At 41.7% G+C, this 7,498-nt stretch overlaps 2 pseudogenes; one reads left to right on the top strand and one right to left on the bottom strand.

Moving 5' to 3' along the window:
- Positions 1-574: 574 nt before the first annotated feature.
- Positions 575-1,038, bottom strand: LOC102851426 (annotated as a pseudogene).
- A 2,503-nt stretch (positions 1,039-3,541) lies between these two features.
- LOC102851013 lies at positions 3,542-4,423 on the top strand (annotated as a pseudogene).
- Positions 4,424-7,498: the final 3,075 nt, after the last annotated feature.

The following is a 7,498-nucleotide window of genomic DNA, read 5'->3' as shown; positions in this document are numbered from 1 at the left end:
ATCACGATGTTGTCTAATAGCCTAATGGTGAGAATTTTTGTTTTCTTTATATCGAGATGCAATTCATATTGAAGGCTGTAGTCTTTGATCTTCTGCAGCAAGCATTTCAAGTCCTCCTCACTTTTTAGCAAGCAAAGTTTCATCACCTGCATAATGAAGATTATTGATAAGTTCCCCCCTCCAATTCTGATGTCACATTCTTCAACTTTTGATTTTTTTTCACTTCTCAGCATCCCGATAATTTTGAATACAAAAAAGTTCAGGCATGGATCTTGTAGTAAGGAAGGTACAAAGGACATTTTTAAAAAAATAAAAAAAATTTAAATTGGGGGTTTCTGCCACCTTTAAAGCCCAAATCATTGTAGTCTAGTCAATCATCCTTCATATGCTCATTCCTTTGTTAAAGATGAGTTTATCCTGAGCTATATATTCAAGTGAGTGTGCAAGAGATACTGGCACGCATCACAAATAGCACGTCCATCCACAGAGACAGAAAAACAGCTGAGTTTTTGTTGTTCCAGGCACTTCACATTCATATTCTTGGATCTGCCACCTTCCCATTGGAATTGACAGATTACTTCTTCGGAGGCAGAACATTTTCCTTGAAGAAACCAAGGCTGACAACATTCCCTGCAGGGAAGTACCTGGCCACCACAAATGAGGATCCGTCACTTGCAGATGCCTTTCCCACTCTCATCTTTGTATTCTTCCACACCATGGCTGTGAAGGGACCTGTCCCCGAGGTAAAGCCTGGGTTCTGGAAATTGTAGCTATTGATTTCACGATACCATCTATCAGCCACGTCCTTTGCTGGCTGGTTGTAGGATGCCGAGATCAAGTTCTTTCCACATTGGCCACGACTTGACTCCGGGCTATGCTTGAGGATGCTTGTGCTGGCCAGGGCCTCAGAATACTGCTGAGCTTCTTGGTTGAGTTTTTTTTGCAGAGCTTCAGTGGAGGAACACCATACTTCTGCCGGTACTAATTGTGGTTCTTCAGGACCTCATTATTGAACTGTTTGGAAGCTGACTTGCCCATGGCAGGTTACACATTCCTGGGCTCCGCGCCAACTTTTGAATAATTTTTATAGCACACAGATTGTTTATGGAGAAAGGACACAGCTCTGATTCACTTTTTTAAATTTTCTTTTAAACCCTGGAATATTCCTTTGCTTTGTTTGGGCAACACTCTCTTGGTCTAGGTAACTGTTTCATACTAGCACAGTTGAATGTTCTAGTATTTCCATTCTTTTCAATGTAGTTTTAATCTGTTGTGATGTAGAGTTAAAAGCCATTGTATAATCAATAAAACACAGGTAGGCATTCATCTGGTATTCTCTGTTTTCAGCCAAGATCCGTGACAGCCTAGAAAATCATACAGGGACTGATTTACTCTGTTGTGTGGAGTCACAATTAGTCTAACTGGGCTAAATGGCACCTAACAACAAAAATAACACCTAGTAATAGTAAAAGTAAAGGTTTGAAAAAGGTAAATGTAATAAGCACAAAACTAATATATACAGTTAATTGTATATTTTCTTGTTTTAAATAATCTTTTATAGAGTTGGAAGACTATTAGATAATGTGTATGCATCAGATATATTAATTTATAAATTTTAATAGCAGATAATTTTATATTTAATAAACTTGTATTTTTACATAATTCCCACAGCTGGCACTACATGCTTTGATCTTTGCCCTTATTTCACAGATAAGGGAATCTAAGATGACAAGGGATTGGCCCAAGGTCATACAGTGAATTCCTGGACTCAGCCGAGGCTACTTGTCTCCAGGGTTCAGAAATAATCACTGTTTAATAGTGATATTATACTTAATCACTGTTTAATAATGATATTTTACTTAATGGCATCAATCATTGCTACACAAAGAACAAGGTTTTTCATTTTTCTTTTCAGACTCATCAAGATTTTCATTGTGAATTATTAGCTCAGGGATACCTGTCAACTATTTTTGTGAGTTTTTTTTTTAAATTTTGTGGTTTTTGCTTGCTCTAAATCAAAAAAGCTAGCTCTGCTGAGTTGTTGTTGTTGTTATGTGCCATCGAGTCACTTGCAACTCATAGTGCCTCTATGTAAAACAGCTCTAAACCCTGCTCTATCCTGTGCCAAACTTATTATCTCTGACACACTTATTCCCATTACCTCAGTCACTGAATCAATCCTTCTCATTGAGGGTCTTCCTCTCCTGTGCTGTCTCTCCACTCTCCCAAGCATGACATCCCTCTCAAAGGACTAGTCCCTTCTCGCAACATCCAAAATATGTTAGATGAAGCTTCAGAATCCTTGCCTCCAAGAAGCAGCCAGGTTTCACCCTCTCCAGAATGAACCTGTTTGTTCTCCTGGTAGTTCATGGTACATTCACTACTCTTCTCCAGCACCACAGTTGAAAGACGTAAGTTTTCCTTCTATCATCCCTAGTGATTGTCTAGCTTTCTGGACATAATTGGGAAGATCATGGCCTGGATCAGGTGCACCGTATTCTACAGACTAACATCGTTGCTCTTCAGTACTCTGGAGAGGTCCTTGACAGCAGACTTTCCCAATGCTATTTGTCTTTTGTTTCCTGCCTTCTGGTACCAAGAGTTTTGATAGTGGAGCCAAGCAAACTGAAGCTAATAACAATCTCAGTCTCTTCACCATCTATCATGATGCTGCAAATCAGCCCAGTGGTGAGAATCTTTATGAACAGGAAATTGCACTGTAAACCCAAAGGCATGTGGTTCAAATATACCAGGTGCTTTCTGGGAAAAGAGTTTCTCCTCAACCTGAATGAGTTCTGAAACTAATAAAAATTCACTGTAATTATGATTTAGATAATTGGTCTTGTGACAGTGACTCATCACTGGCTATCTAGCAACATTTTCTTGTCAGCAACAGAATGCCAGTACTTTTCTAGCACATTACCTGCCACTCAGAATAAAAACCAGATTTTTAAGATTCCTTCTGAGCACACACAGCTATGTCAGTGGACACTGAACTTCTAACCAAAGGGTCAGTTTGACTAAACATTATGGTGTGGAGCTTGCAGGGAATATTTTTAGGGACAATGTGTGAGACCCTGTGGCCTTTAATTTAGCCTACAATGTGAGCATGGGATTTGACTGTACTTGGAGTAATAATTTTAATCATGAGGAGAGATGGCAACATGACTGAGTACCAGAAGGAAGGGATGCAGATCTCTGAGGATCAGAAAGCCTACATATCAGCCTTAAACCTCTAAGTGCAGACTTCTGTTGTAGAAAATGAACACTGATATTTATGACCCTGCTCTGAGGTTTTCTGTTTTAAGCAGCTGTGTCTAACCTTATTAACAGTTACACATTTTAAGAGTTTAAGATAGGGTTTAAGGTGCAGCAGTCGAGCGAGGGCGGTACTGATTGACAGGCAAAGGTCCCTGCAGAGTTGCTGGCCTGAAGCCTGACAAGGAGGCTGCTCAGCAGGACCCAGTAGTGCCTTGGGGATGGAGTGTGACACTGCCCATGATTGGGGTTTGCAGTGGGCAGAGCTGACCAGGCCGCCTTGATGAAACTGCTGGTGGCCAACATCCTGTGTGTGGTGGTGATATTCTTCTTCACCCTGCTAGGCTCTCTGCCCCCTGTGAAGATCATAGAGACAGACTTTGAGAAGGCCCATTGCTACAAGAAGATCCTGGCCGTCTGCAACACCTTTGGTGGAGGAGTCTTCCTGGCCACCTGCTTCAATGCTCTGTTGCCTACCTTGAAGGTTCTGAGCCTGGGCCACATAAACACTGATTACCCACCCACTGGTTGAGACAATCATGATGGTAGGCTTCTTCATGGAGCAGCTGATCCTAACCTTCCGCAAGGAGAAGCCATCCTTCATTGACCTGGAGACTTTTCAACGCAGGTTCGGATGCAGGCAGTGACTCTAAGTATGACAGCCTGAGCCCCTTCATGGACGGCATGGCTCTACACCGTACCCACCCTGCAATCCACTGCCATGGCTCGAGTGCCCAGGAGCTGTTGCGCTCCAGCCCGCTGCTGCTGTTCAGCCTGGTCTTGGCTCTCTCCACCCACTCCACCCAGAGCCTGGCGCTGGGCCTGCCGGAGGGGGGCGAGAAGGTGGTCAGCCTCTTTGTGGGTGTGGCCATCCATGAGACCCTGGTAGCTATAGCCTTGGACATCAGCATGGACGAGAGCACCATGCCACTCAGGGAGGCAGCCAAGCTGGCTGTGATGGTCAGCATCATGATCCCGCTGGGCATAGGCATTGGGCTGGTCAGTTCTGCTGCTTGCATGGCAGGTGGTACGTTCCTCTTCGTCACCTTCTTGGAGATCCTGGCCAAGAAGCTGGGTGGGAAGGATGACCGGCTGCTGAAGGTGCTCTTTCTCTTGCTGAGTGAGCTATTCTGTCCCGGCCACTATGGTCTTCCTCAAGTGGTGAGCATGATTCCCCTCGCCCCACACCCTGCCACCAGAGCCCCGTCCCCCCAGAGCAGTATCCTGAGCTTTGGGACACTGGGACTGTTAAAAATCTTTGTCTACAACTGGGGTCAGGGTTCAGGTCTAGAGTAAAACTCAGTGTTAAGGTTACCTATAGGAAAGGGAACAAACTTAGAACAAACTTGTGAGTTAACAAACAGAAGGGCTTTGGAGGTGTTACTTACAAGTGTACTCAGGGAGAAGGTGGGGGTAAGTGGCTTAGATAAAATTCTCTGTATACCTTAGACAGTTTCCCCCAGCGACCTGAAGGCTCTTCCCAGGGGCGGGAAGGCACACCCCAAGGACTGAAACTCAGGAAAACATCTTCTAACTGAACAAGAAGGCATGCAGCTTCAACCCAGGACCACCAGTAAGCTATTCAAGTGGTCTCTCCTTCCCCTTCACATCAATGGCCCTGTTCAGAATGAAGAAGCCAGAGAGTCTGTGTGTACCCTATTCCCAAATGAGAAACCCACAAGTAAACAAGACAATTTCTTTTCTTTGTTTAAAAAAAAAAAGTCATCATTAGGCTATTCTTACCATTACCCTGTCTCTTCTGGTCTCCACTGGATCTTTCTCATTTCCTTCGCCCATTCCCCTCACCCACCAAATTGTGCAGCCCTGTGATTTCAACCCTGTCCATCCTCACTCTTCTGCTCCTAGCCCTCACCCACCTCCTTGTATATCCATACATGTTTTTCACAATAATAAAAAAACCATTTAAAAATTATTTGTCTAGACAAAAAGAAAATAGGGTTTAAGAATATATTTTTTGTGCATAATTGTTTTTATTCATTTCCCTTCTGTATTGCTAAAATGGAGACGGTATGCAAATTAGGGAGAAAGTCATGCATTCATAACTGCCCCAGACCTCTGCTGATACTCAGAGTGGCAAAAGCAAATCTCTCCTGCATAGGTCATCTCATGTCTCCATGGTCAGTGAGCCCTCCTGCAAAAGAGAGGTTTCCTGATGTTTCAAAGTGTCCTGTGTGCCACTAAATTAACGTAATTTATTCATGGAAGCCATTCCTCAGAATCCATGGTGATGTATAGCAATGCTTCAAGTATTTTATTCTTATTCACGTAGTTGACAACACAGTAAGTGGGGCTTTATGATACAAACAGCTGGAGGCTAGGACACAAAAGTCCTGTGCTTAGATCTCCATTCTGTCCTCTCTTTGCTACGTGACCTTGGGATAAAGAAATGAAAATGTAGTCCTGAAACCAGGGTGTCCCTCCCTCAGGAATGCCTGACACTGTTTGGATACATTTTTGATTGGAGGATACAGTATTATAACCATCCAGTGAGTAGAGACCAGGAATTCTGCTGAACATACAATGCACAGGACAGTACTGGATGACTCCAAGTACCAATAGTGACAAGGCAGAAACCCGAGATACAATGACCCTAGTAACATGAGAATCACTGAATACTAATATGAACAACCAAAAATAACAAGCGACCAAAACACCAGCGACTTAGCAATAATGTTGTAGTTAGATGCTCTGGAGTTGGCTCGGACTCCGCAGCTCTATGTACAGAACGAAAACTCTACCCAATTTTACCCCATCCTCACAATATCAGCTGTGCTTAAACCCATTGCTGCAGTCACTGTGTCAATCCATTTTAAGAGTCTTCCTTTCCTTCCCTGACCCTCTACTTCTCCAAGAACGATGCCCTTTTTCAATGACTAGCTCCTCCTGATAACCCATGTATCACGTGCCCAAGAGTGTGTATAATAAAGTCTTACGAGATCCTTGCTTCAGAGGCAGCTATGTTTGTCCTGCAGTCCACCATAGATCCAATATTCTTCTCCAACTCAATTCAAAGGCATTCATTCTTCTCAAGTATTCCTTACCGATTGTCCAATTTTCACACTCATACAAAGCAACTGAAAATATCATATGGCTTGGGCCAGGCACACTTTAATCTTTTTTCCTTTTTTTTAGATTTTATTTTAATAATTTTAATGACCATTTTCAGAGATTTTGGATTTCCATTCATTCATTGTTGCACTTTTCTGCCTACCCAGACCTCCCCCCGCCCCCGCCCCACCCCAGTTCTCTCTTCTCTTTGAAAAATAAAAGAAAAATTCTTTGATATACAATCCCCCCTCACCCCTCCCACACACTTTAATCATAGAGTAAAATCCTTGCTCTTTAGCATTTTAAAGAAGTCCTTGACACCAGACCTGTCCAATGCAATATGTGACTTAGTTTCTTTTTTTTCAATGATGAATAAGTTTATAAAGCACAATGTACATGAGTGATCATCTGAAACACAATTTGAAAGCAGAAATGTGTAGAACACAATGTACATGAATAATACACATTGTACATAAATTTTGTAGACAAATCATATTGATTTAAGAGTATATTTTGTCTACCTTTGGAGCCTCAATTATCTAAAGAAAATAGTCTTTCTTGAGACTTGTGACTCTACCATAAATGATCAAACATTTTCACAGGCCATATAAATTTGTAAATATGTTATCAAGCTAGTAATGTTTGTTTTTGGTGCACACAATAATTAAAAAAATTCTTGTTTACACTCATTCAAATTTAATTACTCAGGATAATTAAAATGCTTATTTTACTTGCTTTTGAGTTGTCAGTTGTTTAACATATTTTAATTTATTGTTGCTAAGTGCCATCAAGTTGGCATTTAGAATTCTATGTTCAGCAGGACAAAGTGTAGCTAAGGCCTTCCTATACTCAAAATCGTTACCATGTTTGATCCTATTGTTGAAGTCACTGTGTCAGGCTTCTCTCTGAGTGTCTTTCTCTCCTTTGCTGTACCTCCACTTTACCAAGTAAAATGCTAAAATGTGAAGATGTTAGTTTAAAGACTAAAGTAAACTTGATTTAAGCCATGGTATTTTCTTTCTTTAAAAAAATTATTATTAAATTTTATTAGTTTTAATGAACATTTACAAAGATTTTGGGTTTTCATTCATTCATTGTTGCACTGTTTTCTCTACCCTCCTCCCCAGTTCGTTCTTCTCCCCCCCCCCGCCGAATGTCTGTTTTAATTGTC

The sequence above is a fragment of the Elephantulus edwardii genome, unplaced genomic scaffold (genome assembly GCF_000299155.1).
Source record: "Elephantulus edwardii isolate Elephantulus edwardi_28Jun2011 unplaced genomic scaffold, EleEdw1.0 scaffold00110, whole genome shotgun sequence".
Lineage (NCBI taxonomy): Eukaryota > Metazoa > Chordata > Mammalia > Macroscelidea > Macroscelididae > Elephantulus > Elephantulus edwardii.
The sequence above is the reverse complement of the archived record's forward strand: the minus strand, read 5'-3'. Positions and strand labels throughout refer to the sequence as shown.